Genomic DNA, 24364 nt, shown 5'->3' on the forward strand with positions numbered 1-24364 from the left:
CCAATCTTCATGGGGTTTTTTTGCTACAATATTTACTGAGTGCATCTAGGCATTGTCTCTACCAGTGCTGTCCAATAGAAATATAATACAGATCACGTATGTAATATAAAATTTTCCATTAACCATGTTTAAAAAAAGTAAAAAGGAACAGTTAATATTAATTTTAGTACTATATTAAACCAACATATTAAAATGTTATTATTTAAAAATTTTTTAATGTTTATTTTTGAGAGAGAGACAGAGTGTAAGCAGGGGAAGGGCAGAGAGAGAGGGAGGTACAGAATCTGAAGCAGGCTCTGAGCTGTCAGCACAAAGCCTGATGCAGAGCTTAAGCTCACAAACAGTGAGATCCTGAGCCGAAGTCGGACACTTAACCAACTGAGCCATCCAAGCACTCCTAAAATGTTATTATTTTAATATGTGATCAATGTTAAAATTACTGAGGGTTTTTTTTTTGTTTGTTTGTTTTGTAACTAAGCCTTCAAAATTCAGCCTAGACATACTTCAAGGGCTCAGTAGCCGGAATTGGCTAGTGGTTATAGTAGTTACAGTTTGTGGTGCCACACAGCCAAGTGTAGAATAGAAACAGTTTGCTAATTCAAGTCAAAACTCTTTGACTAAATTAATAGACTATTTTGAAGGAAAGTACTCACTTCTGCATACATTTTTGACTCATCAATAATCTGGATTATCCTGCCACTTGTCCCTAGGTTTAAACTGAGCTGAACACGAATTCTAAGTAAAGAAGAAGGTTGTGAGCTTGAAACTGTGTGCTGTTTCTTAACCATGGGAGCCCTGCTGAGCACATTGGGAAATGGCCATTCTTAGGCCTGGTTTCACAACATCACCAGGTATTTCCAGTTAGCTCAAAGGGGTATCATGAAGTTTGCAAAGCAAAATATAATTTAAATTCTTGGATATATAAAAAGCAATTATTGTATGTGCCTCATGGTATGTGCTTGATGGGAAGGGAGAATTGTGAAACCCAGCAGACAGCGAATTGATGTTGTAATCCCCAAAAGGCTGCAAAACACAAACAAAAATAATGTGACAGAGATGATAAAGCCAGTATGAAAACAACATTGAGCTGGGGTTTAGAAAACCCAGGCCTCCCTCAGCATGCTCTGCCAAATGACTTATCTGTCCAATAATGCTGAATGAACTTTCCATCTTTCTCTCTGTCAAATTTTTTACTCCCCCCACCTTTTGTTTGCTATAAGAAGTTCTGCTATTTTTCTTCATTGACTCTCAAAATGGCTGCCCCCTTACTCTTTTTATTTTTCTTTCTTTGTTCGTTTTGCAAACATTTACTAGGTCTTCCTATGTTTCCAGCATTGAGCGAGGCTCTGGAATTGGGGAAGGAATCACAAAAATGCTCACGATCTAGAGGCTGAGCTGGAGAACCAAACAAAAGTGCTGCAGACTGATCATTTCTGGAAGCAAGTTCTGCATAAAGGGTTAGGGTACAGAACTGTGAAGTCAGTTCTGTTCTGTGTCTGGCTAGGTATGGGTTAGTCCGAGCGGGGATAACTTTACAGTGGTATTACTTGACCCAGTTGGAGGGTAGGGCAGAGACAGAGGAAGCCTCTCAATGCAAACAGGCTGGGTCAGGGAGCAAATGTGTTGAACTTTTATGAACTTTCATTGTCAGTTAACATCTCAGCAGCTTGTGGTTAAACTGGAATTGGACCAGGACCCAGAAGGGCATCAGAAGCAGGCAGGACCGGAATGACTCTGGATGAGAAGCAACTTTTATTGACTTTAACACAGTTTTCTCCAGGGTTGGCCTTGACCTGCCATTCAAAGTAACATCAGTGACACCTCTCACACCATTCGTTCCTCCCTTTTATTTATTCATCAAATAATGTTGAACACTTACTAGATTCCAGGTGTAGGCTGGTGCTAAGAGCAGGAAAATGAATATGAACAATCCCTTACGCTGGGGTGCAGGTGAGGGAATCACTCACAGGCACGTGTGTTAGGATGTGGTGTCTTCACTGATAAAGACAAATGTGGAAAATGGGGAAAGTCCCCTACTCAGAACCTTGGAGTTCAGGAGCCAGAGCGCTGGCAAATGGAACATCACCCCACTGCTCCCCTGAGTTCTCGGAAATATTCAAGAGGGCTTTTGACTTCCACAGGTCATGGGAATTGGGGACATGTATAAGGCACTGTACAATTTCACCTGGATTTTGAGGGCAAAGGAGAGCCTCAGCTGGCATCCAGTCCTGGGAGGGAAGCTATGACTGGAAGCAAGTGATCTCAACGTCCTCACTTTGGGGGCAATGGTGTGTGTGTGTGTGTGTGTGTGTGTGTGTGTGTGCATGCATGTGTGTGCAAGAGCTGGGTAAGCACTCTCAGAGTGGTGCCACTGTCTGTTCCCTGACTCCTGAATCACAGCTTTTGTTGGAACCAGATTGTCCTTAGCCATCCTTTCTTCTTTTTTCAAAATCCTTTCTTTAATGACTGAGAAGTCTGGCATAGAAAGAAGTGCAATGTGTCCTCAAATATTGTGACTGGACCCCATATTTCCTGACTCCCCGTGTCCCTATTGCCATCATGCTGCCTTTCTGATCAACTTTGTGAACAAATAGGGGGGCACAGTCATAGACACAGGAAGACCATATCCAAGCCCACTCTGAGCAAGTTTGGGCAGCACTGGCCCAGGCCTTCTGCTCTGTCAGCATGCCCTGAGCAATTACTTAAAGCTCCACTTCTTTCTGGCTGGAGAGCCTTGTCTGTCTTGTTCAGGGCTGCGTCCCAGCACCTGGCAGTTAGGGGCTACTCTGTAACTATTGATTGATGGATGGGATGTAACTTCATTTAGTTCCAGTCATACAAACCCACACTAAAGCCTCAAGAGACTCTGGGCTCCTTCCCACCGTCAGCAGCAGCTGCCATAGTGGCAATAATGCCCTGCATTCAGATGGCCATTTGCTATTTCCAAACCATTTCACTTGCTTGGCCACATTCAATCTCAAGTATCCCTTCAGGGTGAGCATTTGCCTGAGAGTAAAGGAAGCCTGAAAAGTTGTAACCTATTCTTTGGTACTTTCATTTAGGCCCACAAAGCCTGAAAAACCAACAAATTACTGTATGTTATATAGACTCTGGGGGGAATTGCATAGTTTACCAGAGTTTAAGGTGGATTCTTAAACATATGGCATTAAAGGGGCTGTTCTAAAGGTACATTTAGCCCAATCTTAGGGGCACTTGGTGAGCACAAATGCAGGTTTCTTATAAGCCTTTTGGTTTGGGAATGCAAAGAAATTTTAGGCCAATACAGGCTTGAGTTCACGCCTTCCTCACATCTGACCGGAAGCTCCCTGAGGGGAAGGACCACATCTGTGATCAACTCTGCAATCCAAGACCTAGCAATCTCAGTGGATGGATGGATGGATGGATGCTTGAATGGGTGGAAGGAAAGACTGGTGACACTTTACAGCATCTTCCCACTTCAGAGAAGTTTTGAGTCCTCCCTTTTTTGCCATTCCAGTTGATTTCTTCACATGAGAGTGTTGTGATGGGTGGACAAAAAGGAGTGCATTAGTTGATTTAGAGAACAGTTAAAAAGGCTAGACAGCAGGGAGTTCCCCATAGGGAATTTCTCCACAGAGAGAAAGAAACTAGAGGAAAAGTAATGTTAAAAATACGCATGTTTGTGGGACATCTGGGTGGCTCCTTTGGTTAGGCATCTGACTCCTCAGTTTGGCTCGAGTCATGATGTCACAGTGGTGGGGTTGAGCCCCGAGTTGGGTTCTGTGCTGACAGCATACAGCCTGTTTAGGATTCTCTTGCTCCCTCTCTCTCTCTCTCTGCCTCTGCCTTTGTCTCTCAGAATCTCTCTCAAAATAAATAAATTTTAAAAAAGAAAGAAAAAAGATTCAGGACCCTGTGGGATTATTTCAAAAATCATTCTTTTTAAACAAACTTACTTTATTGAAAAGGCATTTCATGCTCTTGGTATAACATTCAAACCATACAAAAGGGGATACAGTGAAAACTGATTTTTCTCTCCCCTATCCTTCAATTACCGTAGTTCCCTTCCCAAGAACTACTCACTCTCCAACACTAGGGGTATATGTGTGAGGGATAACCTCAGCCTGTCCCACCCCCCAATACACACACACACACACACACACACACACACACACACACACACGAGGTGGGGGAGTCTCCACAGGGGAAGGGACAGAGAGGAAGAAGAGGATGGAGGCCATGGAATGAATGGCATCTGCCCCTCCTGGCTCCCTCTGGAGACAGGAAGTTAGAGACCAAGGTGATGTAACTACGGGAGGGACACTGAGTGAGACCCTGGAGCCCAGTCCCACTGCGTCGGGGTGGGGGGGGGGTCCCTTCCTCCTCCTCACTGCAGTAAAGTCCACCCAATCTGTCACTGGCACTGGGAGCTTTGGGAACATCCAGAGTCCACTCCCACTGGCACTTTTCTGATTGGCTGGGAGTCACCTCTATGGGACACAAGAGGAGGAAGAAGGCTGAGGCAGCCTGGTAATAGTAGCTGACCACTTGGGTGTGAGACATGTCCCCTCTGGGGACATTTTGGGGGTGTGGACTGAGGTCACACTATTATTTATTTATTTATTTATTTATTATTTTTAAAAAAAATTTTTTTTAACATTTATTTATTTTTTGAGACAGAGAGAGACAGAGCATGAATGGGGGAGGGTCAGAGAGAGGGAGACACAGAATCTGAAACAGGCTCCAGGCTCTGAGCTGTCAGCACAGAGCCCAACGCGGGGCTTGAACTCACGGACCGCGAGATCATGACCTGAGCCGAAGTCGGCCGCTTAACCGACTGAGCCACCCAGGCGCCCCTGAGGTCACACTTTTAAATGAATGGAGGCAATCAAGCAATACACATAAACCTATACCTAAACCTAAATGTGCTACTGGGCTACATGAGTTACAGCTCAGCCCTGCATGAGAACTCCTCAGAGGGAAACAGCTTGGGCTGGCCCAGTATTCGTCTCCCTGGAGGCTGGTGAAAGTAGAGGATACTGGAAAAACAATGAAGAAAGAAGTCTTGCTCAATGCCCAGATTGTACGTAGCTTAAAGGGGAGAAATGCCTGACCTCTGTGGTTGGCAGCAGAAAATGTCCTGTGAATGACATTGGTTACTGCTGTTTTAGTCAGCCTGGAAGAAGCCCTCAAGATGATTTTATCTAGATCTCTGCCACTCATAGAGGAAAAGCTGTGGCCCGGTGACATGCCCAAGGTCACACGGTCAGTACACGTGTCACCTGGCTGGAGACCCATCTGGCTGGCAGGTGGAGGATCCATCCCACTTGGTCCCAGCCTGGCCAGAGCAGTTCCCCACAGCCCTGTTAGTGCTTGTGTGCATGTTCATTGTCTCTGAGTTCTAGGGCTGGAAAATCAGGTTTTTCAAGTCTAAAAACCCCACAACCTATTCTTCATTTCCCCAATAGTGCCTCAGAGGCCTCAGGAAATAGACTTATGATAACTAAACTCTGCTGAGGTTGATTTGTAATCAAGGAAGCTAATAATTTACAAGGGGGACTTATTCTATTCCAGAATCTCTTTACCTGGTAGTAGGCTTGCTTGTGAAATCAAAAACATAATAGGATAGGCAGAGAATGATATAGCAGGAAGAATATATCTAGTAAAATTTATTCAATATTGGGGCTGGAAAATGTTATCCTTGGCTTAATACAAAGAGTTGCATCTTGGGATTGAATTTTAGTTCTGACATTGTTAGCTGTGTGACTTTGGACAAGTTGTTTAACCCCTCTGAGATTTCACTTCTGTGTAAGTCTGAAGGGAATCACTACCAAATATAGTCTCTTTCTCTTGGATGGTGTGGGATGCACTGAGATTTGGCTTCTCAAATGTTATTACGTGGGCTGTCATTTTTCACCAGTCCTTTGTTGGGTGAAAAAGGACAATGTAGAGGGTTTCCATCATGTTCAATTCATTGAAATACTGAATGCTAAAATGTGCTTTATTTCGTCAAATGATGGTGATGAGATCATTTTTTAAAAAATGTTTTTACTGGGGTGCCTGGGTGGTTCAGTCGGTTAACTGTCCAACTCTTGGTTTCAGCTCAGGTGATGAGTACATGGGTTCGAGTCCTGCCGTTGGGCTCTGCACTGACAGTGTGGAGCCTGCTTGTGATTCTCTTTCTCCTGTCTCTGCCCCTCCCCCACTCATATTTTCTCTCTCTCTCTCTCTCTCTCTATCTCAAAATAAATAAACTTAAAAAATGTTTTTACTTAGCTATCTAAGAAGTCAGTCTCTTAATCTAGTTACTTGGGACTTGTACCTACATAGGCAGAAGTATTTGGATTAAACAACTCCAGTGAAATAAAAGGGTGTGCCCTCTTCTGCATTCAGGTCTTCTATTTAGTTAGTGGTTTCAGTTAATTTAGGAATAAAAATGGAAATTTCTAAAACAAAATTGTATGCCCATGCTTCATTCTCTCATACCTGTCATTTGTCTCAAGAGAGAATGTTAGCATTTGGTGGTATCCAGGTTTTGGTGGCATTTTCTTCCCCATCTGCCTACCACATCAACCTTCGTAGCCCTCCTTTGAATCCTCCAGTGTCTAGTGACTTAGATTATATAAGACCTTTAATGAGGGTGCAGATATTATGACTGAATCTGTTTAAGTTTCTAGCTCGGGTTGGGAGGTTTGTCCAGCAGGTAGAAATAGGAAGAGGGGAGCTCAGAGCCAGGACAGTAGTGTCACTCTGCTTAAGGGCCAGTAACTTCTAGAACCATCAGAAGGGATGGATGAGGCTGCTGAGGAAGACTTCAGTCTGTGGCTTTATATGAAGAGAAAAGAAAAGAGGAAAAAGAAAGTGAGAAGGAGGGAGAGAGGGAGGGAGGAAGGAAGGAAGGGAGGGAGAAAGGAAGGCCAGAAGAGGGTGAGAGGTGGAGATTATTATTTGAGCCAGGCAAGCTCTTCAAATAAAAAATCCATATGGCCCTCTGGAGAAAACAAAACAAAACAAACAGTTAAACTTTGGGATCTAGATTGTGAGGGACACCTGTTGTGTTTAGAGGCAGAGCTATTTAAATAGCAGCACCCCAGGCACCACTTCAGGTTCACACAAGCTGTTATTTCGCTCTGAAAACAGGCATGGGGAAGGGAGAAGGAAAAAGAGCCTGGGTGAACTAACTAAACCCAAGGTTGGGTTAGATGAAGGGCATATCTGGCTGCTACTTTAAGCCTCAGGTAACTGTAACTCAGTAAGAGAACCCTGGGGTAGGGACCCTCATTCTACCCCTTGTCCTTGTTAGATAGTCACCTGGTTCCATTCTAAACCAGCCAGCAAAAACCAAGATGTTCATCTCATTCACAAACTTGCAAGTGTTTTTTTATACTTTTATTTGCAACCTATAGCTGTAGACTGTAATTATTTTCACTCTTGTGGATCTTTTCATGGAAATCAGGAGAGGTTGAAAACCCAAGTATGGCCTTTCTGGAAGCTTTCTGGCTGCCCCCTCCTTGGAACAGTTGGGGAGACGTGTTACCAGAATATCTGAGGGTGTTTGCAAACATGGGTCTGGGAAGATGAGCTAAAGGGGGAGGAGATATTTCTTTGTTGATTCTCTTTTTGTTTTGTTTTGTTTTCATTTTTTTTTTTTTTAATGTTTATTTACTTATTTAGGCAGAGAGAAAATCCCAGGCAGGCTCCCCACTCAGCACCAAGCCTGACCTGGGGCCCAATCTTAAAACGGTGAAATCATGACCTGAGCTGAAATCAAGAGTCACATGCTTAACTAAGTCACACAGGCGCCCCTCTTTGCTCACTCTTAAAGGATGTAGGCCCACACTTTTGTCCTGGAGGTAAGACTGTGCATGAATGCTAGGGAGATAGGGAGATAGCCTCACCCTCATGTGTCATAGCAATGTTTGGAAAATCTTGGTGATATTTGGTGGCGGTGGTGATGTTTGTGGTGGAGCAGGGAGTTTCAGCCACTGGCATACACAGAACACTGGGTTAGCTCCAGCTGTGTGTTCAAAGGACGCGAAAGTTTAGACTACCATCATCTTTTTTTCTGGAGTAGCTTTCTAACTCGCTTTATTGCCTCAGCATCACTGAAACCATCTCTACAGGTTCACAAGAGTTGATCATACATGTCTCTGCCTGAGTCTGCATTCAGTAGCATCAAATTGGTGAGTTTGAAGTTGGCCATGGCAGGAGTATTTACACACCATAAATCAACAAGTGCCACAAATCCAGGCTTTTGTTTTTCCCCAAAGATGCCATCCGTCAGCACAGCCTAGTGGCTTCCACTCCTGTGCCCCTTCATTGACCTCCTTCCATAGCTACAGTGGGCCTTCGACAGCTACAGCTGAGATTGTTGTCACCATCCAATGTTTTCCATTGCTCTAAGAAAGACCACAGCCTTCACCATGGCTTATGAAGCCAGCCTACACAGTCTGGGCCCTACAGGTCTCCCCTGCCCTTTCTTGCATTGTGCTTCATCTCTCTACTTGCGCCCTATCATTTCTCCCAAAGGAGCTTCAGTTTCTCACCACACATTCTTTGTCTGTGGTACCTGGAGCCATTTGCTGCTCACCAAATATTCACAAACTTTCTCACATCTTCCAGCCCTCTTGCAGTTGGGTGGGGCCCTGTGACCAGTTCTGTGAGTGGACGTGACACAGAACAGAAGAGTTAGGAGCTGATGTGCCATTTTCCAGCTTTCTTTTCCAGAACAGCAATGGTGGAGGCCATATGTCGAGACAGCAGAACCACAAGATGGAGTAACCTGGGTGCTGAGTCAGCGCATGGAAGACAGCTGTCTTTGGAGAGTTGCCTGATTGTGCATGAGACAGACATAAACATTTGTTCTGTGTGGCCAGAGATTTAAGACAATTTTGTTACTGCAAAATAATCTAGTCCAGCAGTTCTCAACTATTTGGGTCTCAGGACCCCTTTAAACTCTTAAAAATTATTGATGATCCCAAAGAGCTTTTGTTTATGTGGATTATATCTGGCAATATTTCCAGATTAGACATTAAAACTGAGACATTTAAAAAATGTGGATATATTAATTCATTTTAAAATAACAATATAACCATTACATGTTAATATAAATAACATATTTTTATGAAAACCAGCTAGCTTCCAAAACAAACTAGTGAGAATGACAGTATTTCACATTTTTGCAAGTTTCTAGATTAATTGAAGACAGCTGGATTCTCATCTCTGCTCCTGCATTTAATCAGTTGCAATCTGTTTTGTTACTGTTGTTGAGGTATGTGAAGAAAATCTGGCCTCAAACAGATCATGTAGTTAAAAGGGGTGTATTTTAATAGCCTTTTCTGATGATGGTGGATATTCTTTTTGAATAATACATCAAAACTTGACAAGTGGCAGTTTCTTTTTTTTTAATTTTTTTTTTTCAACGTTTATTTATTTTTGGGACAGAGAGAGACAGAGCATGAACGGGGGAGGGACAGAGAGAGAGGGAGACACAGAATCGGAAACAGGCTCCAGGCTCTGAGCCATCAGCCCAGAGCCTGACGCGGGGCTCGAACTCCCGGACCGCGAGATCGTGACCTGGCTGAAGTCGGACGCTTAACCGACTGCGCCACCCAGGCGCCCCACAAGTGGCAGTTTCTTAAAAGTTAGTTAAAATATGGAGGCACCTGGGTGGCTCAGTCAATTAAGCATCTGACTCTTGGTTTCAGATATGTCATGATCTTGGGGTCATGGGATGGAGCCCCACATCGAGACCCTCATCGGACTCCATGCTGAGTGTGCAGCCTGCTTAAGATTCTGTCTCTCTCTGCCTCTCTGAATCCCTCTCTCCACTCGCACTCTTTCTCTCTCTCTCAAATGATAAAAAAAAAAATTTTTAATTTAAAAGTGAGTTACAGTATGGAGTCTGAAACTATACCAATGAAATTTTCATACTCTGTTACATTAAGCCCATTAGGGCTATCTTGCACTTTGAATGGATCCTTTACTCATGGCATGATTTTGTAACCTCTTGCATTGGTTATTTGGAAAAGACAGGTTCACCGAGTTAAACACATCTTCCAAATGTTGACATATTTCATTATATAATATATACAAAATCACATTAATTAGTATCACCATCAACCTCATTGCAGTCTTTAAGTATTAGGAAGCTATTAAGCTCATGGTAGTACGTACAAGTTTTAAAGTTCTAATTTTTGTTTGAAAGCTCGAGTTTCATCTTTGGTAACAAACACTTTCAGTTATTTTCCTTGAAGTGACAGATGGGCTTTATTCATTATAAAACAAGAACAAGAACAACAACAACAACAAAGGTCTGCCAAGAACCTAAGTTTGAATAACCACAAACTATGGTTTATGGTTTATGGTCAGTAGTTTTTGGTTTTGGTTTCTTTTTTTTTTTTTTTTTTTTCCCCAGCGAAAACTGTATTTCATGGTGAAAGCAGCTAGTTCCATTTACAGCTCAAAAAATCAAACAAGTGCTTTTTCTCAAGGCAGCCATTGCACTTTGTATGCAGAAGTGCTTTATGGGTACTTCCCATTTGTCACCCAGAATATTAAAAAGATGTGTACTCAAGGGTGGTGATTTAATTAAAGAATAACTTTTATTGCTTAATCAAAGGCATTTCTAAGTGAAACTGGCTTTTCTCCCAGCTACAAGTACGTGGAAAAGGAATACAGTGGTTACAAGTACAGTTTAGTGCCACTGCCTTGCTGACACCCCAAAGTTTTGCCACCAGTGCTTTTATGTCATTGGTGCAGATGTCAACCCAGTGAAAAGGAGCAATGACAACCTGGTATAATTATGAGAATAATTTTGACCTCATGGAACCTCTGAAAGGACCTCTGGTACCCACAGCAGTCTGAACACCACACTCTGAGAACCACTAGCCCATCCTCGCTAATTCTAGCCCATCCTCACTAATTGATTTATACTTTTCCTTCTGACTGGAATGAAATGCCACCACCACCTCGTCACCAGCCCATCACATTGTAGATGTGATGCTCAGGTTCATGACCAAGTTCTGGGGGGGTCCTTCCTCGATGTCCTGGGTCTGTTTCCATTTTAACAATATTACATCCCTCAATGTACCTTCACTTACAACAGTAGTAATTTTACACTCACATTTGTCTTCCTCACTAGATTTTAAGCACCAGTAGGGTAGGGGGGATGGTGTCAGGGGTTCACTATAACATTTTTTAGTGTCTAGCATGGTATCTGCATAACAGGGCTCAAATCTTAGTTGACTAAATGAACGCGGGGGTCTGAAGCAGCCATGTGCAAAGGCACATTGAGCTTAGATGGGGGCTCCTGTTCCTTAGAAGGACTCTGCAGCCTTGATTAAACTTTAGTTCACTCAGGTTTTCCTACAAACAGGTTCCCCATAAAAAAAGATAGCAGGCCTGTGGCTGGTATCTAAAATATCTATGTTTAGCCCTTTCCTGTTTCTGAAGAAGGTATGTGTCTGTGTGCACATGGGTATGCACTGGAGAGGGACAGAAAGAGAGAGAGAGAGAGAGAGAGAGAGAGAGAGAGAGAGAGAGAGAATGGATCTGGGAGAAAAGACTTTAAAGTCGTTAATTAACTCTATAATGGGGAAAAGCACCAATAATCTCTGAAAATGTTATGTAATCCTACTTTTATGTCTCATCTCAACCTTTAATAAGAGCTGTTAATATGTAGGAAACTGATTTCCATACTATTGTATTTGCTTCCCTGGTGAAGGTTGTTGTTAAACTCTTTGAGGATAAGGACCATGTCTTTTTCTTCTCTTTCTCTCTATATTGCCCAGCCCAGCACGTGGCATATGAAAATATTCCGTAAATGTTCATTAAATTGTCATGTGGCAATAAGACCATGTGATGGGAAGAAAGGCAAGAAACTTGAGTTGGGGGCTGCCCATGAGGATCATACAGTCCTACCATCTTCCTTGTGCAATAGAGGCTTAGGTACAGCTGGCCCACCCAGTGGCTGCTGTCAGCCATGAGTAGCAGCTCTGAGGCCCACCTCATTTCTATTTTTTTATATCCAAGATGTCCAGGACCAAAGTACTCAACCAAGCTGGAGAAGGGTCGAGGCCACTCCCATGCTTCTCAGCTCGGGCTGCTCATTAGGTCCTCTCAGGGAGCTTGTAAAAAAATACCATCCTTTTGATAAGACCCCTAGGCATCAGTATTTTAAAGAGCTCCCCAGGTAATTCTGATACTCAGCCAGGATACAGAACCACTGGGCTAGTTGAGGAGAAGGGGACTCAGGTGCTCCCCCTACCTCCATGGGAATAACCTGAAAACCAGATAATGAGTCCCTGAGAAGTTTTCATGGCTTCCAGTTGCCATGATGGTTGTCACTGCTAGAGAAGAGTGCACAGGACTGGAGCCATTTCCATGCCTGATTCCTGAGCCATGGGACCACCTTTGAGTAGTTTCAGCCTTGTGCTGCTTGAGTTCTCCCTGCATAGTCAACCTCTAAGGCATCATGATCTCAAAATCCATTGTTCACACTTTTCAGGTACTTGAACTAGAGGCAAGTGGAGTGGTATGATGCCCTGGAAAGACAGATGTGTGATTAAATTCTGCTTGCAATGAAACTCCCAAAGGGAGTCACAGGCTGAGTACTGGGAGCAGAGCTTATAATAAGCCCTTGTTTATTGTTCAATTAGAGTTCAATAGCTCAACAACCCCCTTCTCTCCCTTCTGCTCCCCACCCTTACACCCAATGGTTTTCTTCTAATAAGGTTCTTTAAGCTACTCTCTATTGGTGGGGTAGATACACAACCCGGGTCCAGTTATGCTTTTAATGGTGTTTACACAAAGTAGCTCAGCTTGTTAGACCCTCGAGCCACAAGGACAGGCAGAGCATCTGCTGGGGGCTCTGTTAAATTAACCTTTAGTCAGTTTGCCCTAATTGATCCAGGGCTTCACTCCCAGGGTGTTCTAAGTATTTAAAAGCATGTAATGAAAGATCTGACTAGCCTGGAACCATAGAGGTTTAAGAGAACTGCTGCAGATTCCTTTTGAAATATCTCATTGAATTCAATATTACTGAGGAGAGATACAGGACTGAGCATAAATTAATTCATTTTGGGTGAAATTCGTCTCCAAAATGTAGACCAAAAAATGTGTAAATATGAAATAACTTGTTTTATATTCAAGGAAGAGCTGCTGCAACTCTGACATCCCTTCACGTGGTGAGAATGTTTATAGGAGCCTGGATGCCCTGGCAGCTTCCACAGGAGAGAGGTACATGGTGACCCCAGTGTCAACAAATGGAATTCACACGGCAGAGATGCTTGGACTTCAGAGGCCTGTCTCAGCTGGACTGGGCTCTAGCTCTGGCCAGAAGCTTGCCAGCCACAGGCCGACGGAGTATATGGCATAGGGTCTGGAATGGGGGGAGGCCCAGGTTAAAATCTCAGCTTTCATACCTACAGGCTTTGTGACTTTAGTCTGTTTATAGCCTCTTTAAGCTTCCATGTTCATATCTGTAAAGTGAGGATGATGATACCACTCACCTCCCAGCACTGTTATGAGGATTAACAGAGATAACACATGTTAAGTGCTTAGTGTAGCCCTTAGCATATAGTAACTATATAATGAATGTTCACAAAACAAAAAACAAAGCAAAACAAAACAAAATTCAGTCAACCAAATAACAACAAAAATAGGACAAAATGGGGCACCTGGGTAGCTCAGTCAGTTGAGCATCGGACTCTTGATTTTGGCTCAGGTCACAATCCCAGTGTCGTGGGATTGAGCCCCATGTTGGGCTCTGCACTGAGTATGGAACCTGCTTGGGATTCTCTCTCTCTCTCACTCTCTCTCTCTCTCTCTCTCTCTCTCTCTCTCTCTCACTCTCACTCTGCCCCTCTCCCCTGCTCACTCTCAATCTCTTTCTTTTTTTTTTTTTTTTAAATTTTTTTTTCAACGTTTATTTACTTTTGGGACAGAGAGAGACAGAGCATGAACGGGGGAGGGGCAGAGAGAGAGGGAGACACAGAGTCGGAAACAGGCTCCAGGCTCTGAGCCATCAGCCCAGAGCCCGACGCGGGGCTCGAACTCACGGACCGCGAGATCGTGACCTGGCTGAAGTCGGACGCTTAACCGACTGCGCCACCCAGGCGCCCCTCTCAATCTCTTTCTTAAAAAAAAAAAAAAAAAAAAAAAAAAAAAGGACAAGCAACCCTGAAAAGCTATATGAAATTTTTATCAGCTTAAAACTGCCACTGCCCCCTCCTTTCCCCCCTGTTTACAAGTGTGCTAACTGCAGTGACCTCAAAGGAAACCATATTTAAATAAATATATTATAGGGACCTAAAGTTCAAGTGCCCATAGTAAATTCAGGACAAAATTACAAAGTGAAGACAGGCCCCTTGATCCTGCTCCTCTCAAGAGATACTTCTAGAACTCATGAGTGTCCATGAGAGTGCTCTTCTTCCAGAGCACAGACTACATTTCCCAGAGTCCCTTGCAGTTACATGTGGCCCCCTGACTGAATTCCAGACAATGGAAGTGAGATGGGCCACTTCCAGGCCTGGCCTGCTAAACCCTCCCAGGTACCATCCTTGGTCTGTTTTTTTTCATTTTCATTTGCTGGCTGAATGAACAGGACACCAAGAACACCAAGAGCCTAAGAGAGGGCTCACCCAGAGGGAAGGGGGAAGGCCCACCCGCTACTTACATTGGATTGTGACAGAAACAAGAAACAAATTCTCATTGTATCAAGCTACTGATACTTGTGGCAGTGTTTATAGCAGGTGGCCTATCCTGATGAGTACAATGAGCTTTTCTATTTTTTTGCTCATGTCTGCAGGGTGGGTAAAGCACCAGATAGGCAGTCAGGAGAGCTGGTCCTGGTCTGGGCTCTATCCCTCACTTCCTGATGGACCTAAATGGTCTCAGAGATCTGAGAGTCTAAGAAGGTCAACAAGTGCTTCCCGTGTGATGATGACACGGCTGCCTCTCTGCCTCTGCAGAGACTTGGCTGGGAAAGCAGCTGTGCTTGGAAGAAGATGTCAGCTGCCTTTCCTCTCCTTTTCCCGTAGCCTGTCCCATGTGCAAGCTCTGCGGCTCCTCACACTGCAAAGATTATCTGGTGCATTCACTTAAATTACTTCAATGCCTTTGGCCAAGTCCCTTAGCCACTTCGTGCCTCAGTTTCCTCATCCATATAATGGGAATAATGATTCACCTACAAAAGAGAGTTCCGCTGAGAATTAGAAGTCATTTTTAGGTGTGACACTCTTGATCTCGGGGTGGTGGCTTTGAGCCCCATGTTGGGTGTAGAGATTACTTAAAAATAAAAAAAATCTTTAAAAAGGAAAAAAAAAAAGAAATCATTTTTTAGAAAGCATGGGTCACAGTGTCTGGCACTGTGGTTATTGCTAATGAATTAGCGTGCTTAAACGTGATGCATTCCGCACCCATTTGCAGAGTACTTGCTACGGCCAGGCAAATCGCTAAGGATGCAAAGGCAAAAGGAAGGACAAATCTCTGCCCTCAGTGCATTTATGGTCTAGTCCTGCACCCTCTAGCCTCCCCCTCCCCTCCTCCTCACCGCTAACATGCACATAGGTAGGACATGACAATATGAAGTAGAAAACAAATACATTTTCCAGGGGATAAATTCAAGGGGGTACCTGGGCCAGACTTTGGTTCGCCCCCAGGTTGTTACATGGAGTCAAGTGTTCTTTCCTTAAGGAATTTTTCCCTCTGTGGCAAAACTCCCTGGTGGGACCCTGGGCAGAAGGAGTCAAATCTCAGAGGGCTTGTGGTCAGTAGAAAAACCAGATCTTTAACAGCAGCTTAAGCCTGACTCCTTTGCCCTGAAGGAGGCTGGGAAGAAAGGAGAGGTCAGAGTTCAGAATCATTACTTTGTTGCTCTGGAACAGGGTGAGGGAAACCAGAAGCTGTGCAGTGTTAAGATGGGGAACAGATAATTATATGTTCGTGCATTACTGTTCTGAATGTAAAATCTCCAATAGTCATTCCACACACAATGTAACAAAGCCTTTAAGGACAGGCTTAAGAAGGATTAATTTACAAAGACTCAACAGCTAGAAACCTCTAAAATAATTGTAAATGGAAAAAAGGATGCTCAAAATCACAGAGTTTAAAAGCTAGAGAGAACTTCAAAGTGTCATCCAACTTAGATTGTTAAATGCTGATCCATTGATGAAATTGTTGCTGGTCTGTGATGAAATGAAAACAATCAGGACAATTTATTGTCTTTCCATACAAGAAAGGCTATTTATTTTAAATGACTTATCCTTTATTTAAGATTATATAGTCTTCCTAGTTTTTTGGTTGTAAGTCTTTCTCTTTCAGAACAATGATAGTACTTTAGATGGCAGTGTGTCTTTGTTTTTCCTCTTTTGCCTGTGGGTTTTAGAAAAACCTTACCTGTAAAAATGAAATGGCAATTCTGTGTTGGTCCCTAAGTTTTTAAAAATTTTGTTTCCTGAAACCCAGTCTAGAAACCAGTCATCAAACTTAACCATCATTCATAATATATTAAGAAACTGGCTCCTAAAAAGCAGTTATGTAATTTCTCCCAAGTTTTGAGAATACATCCATTTTTTTGAGAGAGAGAGAGACAGAGAGAGAGAGAGAGAGCATTCATAAGTGGGGGGGGGGGAGAGGGAGAGAGGGAGAGAGGGAGAGAGAGAGAGAGAGAGAGAGAGAGAGAGAGAGAGAGAGAGAATCTTAAGCAGGCTCCACACTCAGTGCAGAGTCTGACATGCAGGGCTCTATCTCATGACCCTGAGACATTCAGGTGCCCCAAGAATATATCCAAATATGGAAGCTTACTTTGATAAGTAGGATACAGAAACAACTCCCTCAAAGCAAAGTGAATCTGAAGATAGCATTTCTGCAGATGCTAATAAAATTAGCCTAAAAAATATTAACTTATAAAGTGGAGTAGTGAGGGAAACACATTGAAATGAAAGCCGGGTCCTGGGTTTTAGTCCATCTTGTGCCTCTAACAAGATTTGCTGTCTTAGGAAAATCTCTTTCATTTGCCTCAGGCTCTGTTTCCCTTTTGTAGAATGAGGGAATAGAAGCAAGGTGATTTCTAAGACCATTTCCTGCTTAAATGTTTGCTATTCTAATTGGAGACAGCATGGTTTTTAGTAGCAGAAGATTCAGACTCTAGAAGAGACCGTCTGGTTTGACTACTGACTCTGATACTTACTGACTGAGGGCCTGGGTAAATTATTTAATCTTTCTGTGCCTTAATTTCCTCATTAGTAAAGTGGGGTGAGGATAGTAATTACCTCATGAGGAATAAATTACATAAAAATTGCAAAGCACCAAATGTAGAGTCTGATATTAATAAGCTTTCAACAAATACTAAATATTAGTAGCAATAGTCGGTGATTTTTTCTAAATTAAATGCTTTACCCTCCTCACTTGGGAATATAATTGCTCTGCATAAACTGGACTACACCACAGAGCAGATCCCATTCTGAAAGGAAGAATAACTCGGGAGGCTGCCAAGAAGATTCCAGATGCTAAGATGTAATAATTAAGTGCAGGTGCAACTCAAAGCACTTTACATACGTTATCTTATTTAGTCCTCAAAACAAATCTCTGAGGTCAGCAGAATATGTTGGTTTCTCAGCCACAGTCCAACCCAAAAGCTCACTAAAATCACTGCTCTGCTTTGCCCTAAATTTTGAATCTCCTCCCTTCAGGGTCAAGGGGAAGGGCTGGGGTAGAGGGTGGGTAGAGATGGGGTGCTGGTGTATCACGGCTAGGAGAGAGGTACCTCTTATGCCAAGCAGCAAGTGTGAGCCACAGCAGCGTGGGTCATGGGAAGGAGGAGGATGGCCTGGGGACAGTGGTGAGATCTGGAGAATTAACCCAAGGCATTCCAGAAGGCACATGAAAGGTAGGGGTGGGCGGAGAGCTGCTATTGGAGCTGTGGTCAAGGCTGTTTTCTAGGTACAGTACTTCCTGTGTAAATGGATAAGCCTCATTTAAAGGCTGGGGATTGAGTGCACACTGGGCAGCAGCTTATTGTTCTAGGAACAGATAAAACAAAGTTCCAAAAGTCTCTGATATTGTTCCAGGACATTGTATTGTATGGATGATCAGACATTGTTTGGAGGATGACTATAAAATCATCTCCTATAGAACATATGAAGCAAATTAGAACTATGGCCCTATCTTCTATCCACAAAAGTAATACTCTTAGGGCCAAATTTAGCAACGCGGTACAGCGACATGCCCTTCTTTCCCTTTATCCCTTTATAAGGGTAACTGCCCTCCCATACTCCCCTGCTGCAGGAATCAGGGCCTTAGGCTGGGGTTGCAGGAATCAGGGCTTTAGGCTGGGGTTGAAACATGGCATGGGCCCTGGACTGGACCAAGGCAGGGCGGCCACCAAAGACAGTCAATCCAGGGGACGGATACATATCTGTGAAATGGTCTTGTCTGAGAAGCTCTGCTCTGCCCAGGAAACCATTTCCGGTAACTTTGAATGGGGAGGCAGAGAGAGAACCAGTTTTAATGCAGAGAGGCAGGGAGGAGAAAGGAGAAAGGAGCAGACACATGGCTGCAAGATGTACAGGGCCAGCAAGATTAGGAGTCACCATAACAATAGAGAAGAATGGAGACACTTGGCTCTTGTAACTGAAGAAGAGACAAAAACACTTGGATATCAGGCCTGTCTTGGATCTTGAGCAGGTGCTACTTCTTGGTTTCCATGAGCTTCTTTACCTAGTACCTCCATGTAATAGATACGCCAAGAACAATCCCCCTCCACAACCCCCCCCCCATTACTGGAGGTACCTTAGATTTCTATTCTTTACAACCAAAAGAACCTAACAAAGTATGAATCTTGGTCTTAGTACTTATGAACTGGAGCTGTAGAGTCAGGGGAAGGATCTGATTGGATGACTAAAATTTACTAGGCTCTGTGGGGGGAGACTTTTCTAGGGGGACACAGCTCACCCAGGTATAGAGGCATGGAAGGTCAAGGTGGGTGCTGAAAAAAGGTGGGAAGATGGATATGATTTGAGAGAAGGATGGGAGAGGATGGCAGTCTTTGGGGTTGGAACAGTAGGGTCCAGATTGTCAGCAGTCTGCGTGTTATGCTGAGGTTTACACAAGATCCTTAAGCAGGGTGGAGAATGGGGACATGATCAGATTCACTCCTCTGTTTGTTTCCTTGAGGTTACAAATGCAGTTAATACTGGTGAAGAGACACTGAGAAAAAGGAGGCCAAGAAACCATTACATCAGCTACACTTTCTGGTTTCATGGAGAAGTGGAATGTCAGTCAGGACAGGCATAGCTCTAGGGAAATTGAGGCCTTTAAAAAGATTATTTTGAATTCTAGAGGATGCCATTTTGCTTTTTCACAACTCAATATTCCAGCCACAGAATTGTCCCCTTAGAACATTCTCCTACTTGAAGTTTCCACGGCTTGAATGAAAGACGCGTAAGAAATATTTTCATATTGTCCTTCACACTTAAATTCAAATGTTCATGTTTAATGAACCACAGGCTACTGATCTCAAAAAGAAAGCATTAATTGTTCAAGGACTAGAGTGAAGTCAGAATTAGCGTGATAATGAGAATCCCTCTGACCACACTATTTAAGTGATGGGATGTTGGTCCTTCACAAAACATGGCATGAAAGACCCATGTAATATGTTGTAATCAAAATAATAATAAATTGATGTAAGCTTCCTGGAAGACTATTTGACAGTATGTGTCAGAAGCCTTATAAATATAGGCTTAGATTCAGAAATTCCACCTTTAGGAATAACATCTTAATCAAATATGTCTCAAGACAAATACCCAAGGATGTTTATCACAGCATTATTTATACTAGAACCAAACTAAAAACTTTTGAAAGGTCCAATTATAAGTAAGTTATTAAGTAAATTATGGTGAAGCCATATGGTAAATTATTAAGAAGTCATATGTTGTTTTCAAAGAATACTTAATGACATGGAAAATTACTCATAACCTTATCTGAGAAAAGAAGGACATAAAACTATACACACATGTACACACACACATATATAAAGTTTCTTGTATGTATTTATATGTTCTTTGTAAATGCTCTAAAAGATAACCTGGAAGAAAATACTCCAGATTGAAATATGCAATGATTAAAATGTTAATAGAGTTTATCTTTCAGTAGTAGAATTACAAATGCTTTAATATTTTCTTTTTCTATTAATTTTTCAAATTTTCATGACTGCATATACATTATTAATATAATCAGGAAAGATTTTACTTACCCACATACAAAATTATCATTTGGGCTAGCTGTGACCAGACAGCATGATTATAGTTAGAAAACAAAGAATAGACACTAGAGCTTTCAGTCCCTTAACCTATTGACATCATTACAGGGAATAAGCAGGTGACCTGATTTGGGTCTCTGCTCTTTTTTCAGCTCACTCCTTGGGGGAATTCCCAAGATTCACTGAGATCTTCCAGGCTTATCACCATCACCACCATCATCATCACCATTATCATCATCAACGCAAACAGTCATTGAGCACGTACGAGGTACCAGGCATTGTTGGAAGGGTTTAACAAATATTGTCAATTCCCCCTCATAACAACTCTTGGAAGTAGGTACTACTATTACTCCTGTTTTACTGAGGAAGAAACCAAGCAACAGAGAAACTTGCTCAAGTCCCCACCATTAGTAAGGGGTAGAGCTGGATTCAGACTCTAGGCAGTCTGATGTGCTGTAACGCAATGCCTTAGGTTGCATGGCCTCTCAGAAAGCCACGAAGAACTTTGGAATTTGGGGGACTAGAGATCACATAGCTTTTTTTTTAAGCAAAGGGAAATTTTTTCAAATCTAACTCTATGTATAATTCCCTTATTCCTGGTTTAGTTGAAAGAGATGCTAGGCTCCCTTCTGTGCCTCTCCCTCATTTCCCAATGAGGTCACTGTGGTGCCTCACCTCTGTATAACTCTTCTGAGAAACTACTGCCCTAATCTAACTATTTCTACTATGAAATGAGAAATCTGGGCCCAGAGCTTTTAAAAGAGGGCTCCCAGTTAGTATGTGCATAAGCTAATGTTTCTTTACTATCACCGCAGAGCACACACATACATTATTCGGGACTCCTTTTGTTACAACTCAATTTTGCTTAGACAGAAAAGGGAATTTATTAGTTTAAATAATCAGGTAGTCCAAAGAGATTCCGGATTCAGGTATAGCTAGATCTAGGAGTCCAATATGACACAAAAGGCTCTGTCCCTCCCTCTGTTTCTAGCTCTGCATCCCTGTAAATTCACCTCATTCTCAGGAGGGCTCTCTACCTTATAAACCTATATACCCTTGTAGCTCTAGATGTCCAGCACCCCTGCAGGGTAAACTAGATAATCACTGTCATCTGTGGATCTTTCTAGTCAAAACCGTTGACGTTTATTTCTGTTGGACAAAGAATGGTGTGATAGTTAGCCCTCCCATTCTTCCTTTAAAAAACAGAAGTCGTGAACATATATTAATCCATGGTCCATTGCATGTACCACCATGCTGCGTAGGCCTAGTGGGGATGAGTTCCTTATTGCCAGACAATCTCTAGGTCTACCTTTTCACCAAAACCACCCTGTCTTTTGCACATGTGGAGAGAGTCCGTTGGGAGACTTGAACTCAGAGCCATAAGATCATGACCTGAGCTGAAGTCAGACACTTAGCTAACTGAGCAATCCAAGTACCTCAATACACCATCTTGGTTACCATAGCTTTATAGTGTGTCTTGCCCTCAGGTAGTGTAACTCTCCTACTTGGTGGTGGTAGTCCTCCTCCTCTCCCTCCTTCTCCTCCTCTGCCTCCCTCTTCTATCAGATTTATTGATGTATAGTTTATATATAACCAAGTAGTGTGATTTGTAACTCCTCACAAACATATATAGTCATGTAATGACTACAGTCATGAGATAGAAAATTTTCATCACCCCATCTCTTCTATCTTCCCATTGTCTTCTTTTCTGTCTTCATTAGAACTAATCAAGCATTTTTAATAATTTTATCTCCATTTCCACCGTTGACTTAGTTAGCTACAACTCTTTGAGTTCGTGTGTCTATGTGTGATAACTATACAATTTACAATATCCATTTTCAACTTATACAATATCACACTTTCAACTTATGTACAGTTTATAATACATATTCATTTTCAACTAAATACTGTCTGCCTTCAACTACCATACTATTTACATGTGGCTCAAGATTCTTACAAAAGCACATTTTTCTTTTATTCTTCCCATCCTTTATACCACTTTTGTCATAGATTTTACCTCTACAAATATTAGTCATTTTCACTACTTAAATAGTTGACTATCTTTTAAAGAGATTTTAAAATTAAGAAAAATGTTTTATGTTTACTCACATATTTGTTGCCCTTAATTCCTTTGTACAGATCCAAATTTCTATCTGGTACCATGTTTCTTTTGTTTGAAGGATTACTTTTATACTCTTGTCCTCAGTGACGTGCTGGTAAAGTTGCTCTCTGCAAAATAAAAAAGAGCCCAGATTTGTAGTGTTTGCTGATTTCCATGGTGTAAATTCTCCCATCATTTACATTGTTAACATTACATTGCTAACATTTTAACAGTCAATTTGCAAAATTCCTAAATATTTAGCAATCAGTTTGTGTGAAGTGGTATGAACTGGCTTAAGTTTGTGATGCTAATCTGCTGGTAATGTATTCTCCCAGGCTTTATTTTTCTGAATAAAGTCTTTTTTTTTCTCTTCAGTTTTGAAAAAAATTCCTTCCAGGATACAATACTAGGCTGATGGTTTCTTGTTTCAGTAATTTATTTTTTGAATTATTATTAGTTTTCTATTTTTATTTTTTAAGGAAGCTCTAGGCCCCACGTGGGGCTTGAACTCACAGCCTGAGATTAAGAGTGACATGCTCCACCTGCTGAGTCAGCCAGCTGCCCCTTCGTTTCAGTACTTTTAAGTTGTTGCTCTGTTGTCTTTGGGCATATACCGCTTCTGATGAGAAGTCTGCCGTAATTCTTATTTTTGTTCCTCTGTATCTAGTTTGTTTCTCTACTCCTCCTCCCACTCTACATCCCTGGCTGCTTTTAACATTTTCTTTTTATCGTTGGTATTCCGTAATGTGATTATGATGTGTTTTGCTGTGGTTTTCTTCCTGTTTCTGTTGCTTGACCCTGACATGGCCCTTAGACAAATCACATGGGGCTGCTGTGCTCAAACTGGCCCTTCAGGTGTCTGATACATCCTAGTGGCCAGGGCCCAAGAGGGTGTGCTACTGGAAGACTAGTCTTTGAATATGAATTCAATGAGATTTTTAGATTTCCTCATTACTTATTAGTAATGATATTTTATATTTCTATAGCAGTTTAACAATTTAAAAGAATTTAACCTACATTTTATTAGTGTGTAGATTATTTCAAGTGTATATCAGAATTACCTGAAGATCTTTTTAGTACAGAATCCTGGGTCCCACTTTTTTTGGTTTTTGTTTTGTTTTGTTTTTACTTTTAAATCCAAATCTTTGGGGAAGACACATTTTCAAAAGCTTGAGAAACCACAACATGACCTGATTTATATTTCTTGTAAAAGTTCTGTCGTGTAGGTTTGGTTATTTTCTTACATATGAAGAATCGGAGGTTACCAAGACGAATGACTTACCCAAGGTTTCCGAGCCCATCAGCTCAGCTAGAGCATGGGCCAAGTTTCTCTGTTAGTTTCACTGTTTTTGAGGAAAGAGCCATATTTTATTATAATGGACGAGGATTTTTGTCACATCCCATGTCACATGGTTACAATGTCACCAAATCCATTCCTACAAACTTTCCGTTTTAATCTGTTTAATAATAATACCTTTCTTTATGTTATTCAAAGAATTATCTCAGTGCCTCCAGGTTTTCATGGAGAAAACACACTAAACTGATGTTTCTAACTGAAACAAAGATGTCGGGAGCAAATTTAAATCAGACGTGGTTTTACATGTGGCTGGTTATGTGTAACCACCAATAGGTTAGCATCCCTTTATTTTTCTTCAAGAGAAAAAAAGATCCGGTAGAATGGGGTTTGCAAATAGTTAACTGGCAGCGTGAGGGACTTGTGTAGAAAGTTGAGGTGACAACTGAAAGTCAAGACTACACATGTTCATGTGTTTCCCAGGGAAAATAAGATCTCCAATTTAGAGAGACTTGGGTGCTGCTATTATTTCTTCAGATAAGACACATGCAGATGGGAAAGATGACTTTTCTGAAGGAAACGTGAGATGTAAATGGAAGAAACATAAGTAGAAAAAGTGACTTTTTTTCCTTTCTCCAATTTTTTAGCTTCTTTCTTGGTTTTATTATGCAGTGTTTTGATGTTGACATCGTCTTAATGTGCTTCAGGACACTCATTTTCCAGCAGCAGC

Source organism: Lynx canadensis, chromosome C1 (assembly GCF_007474595.2).
Source record: "Lynx canadensis isolate LIC74 chromosome C1, mLynCan4.pri.v2, whole genome shotgun sequence".
NCBI classification, from domain to species: Eukaryota; Metazoa; Chordata; class Mammalia; order Carnivora; family Felidae; genus Lynx; species Lynx canadensis.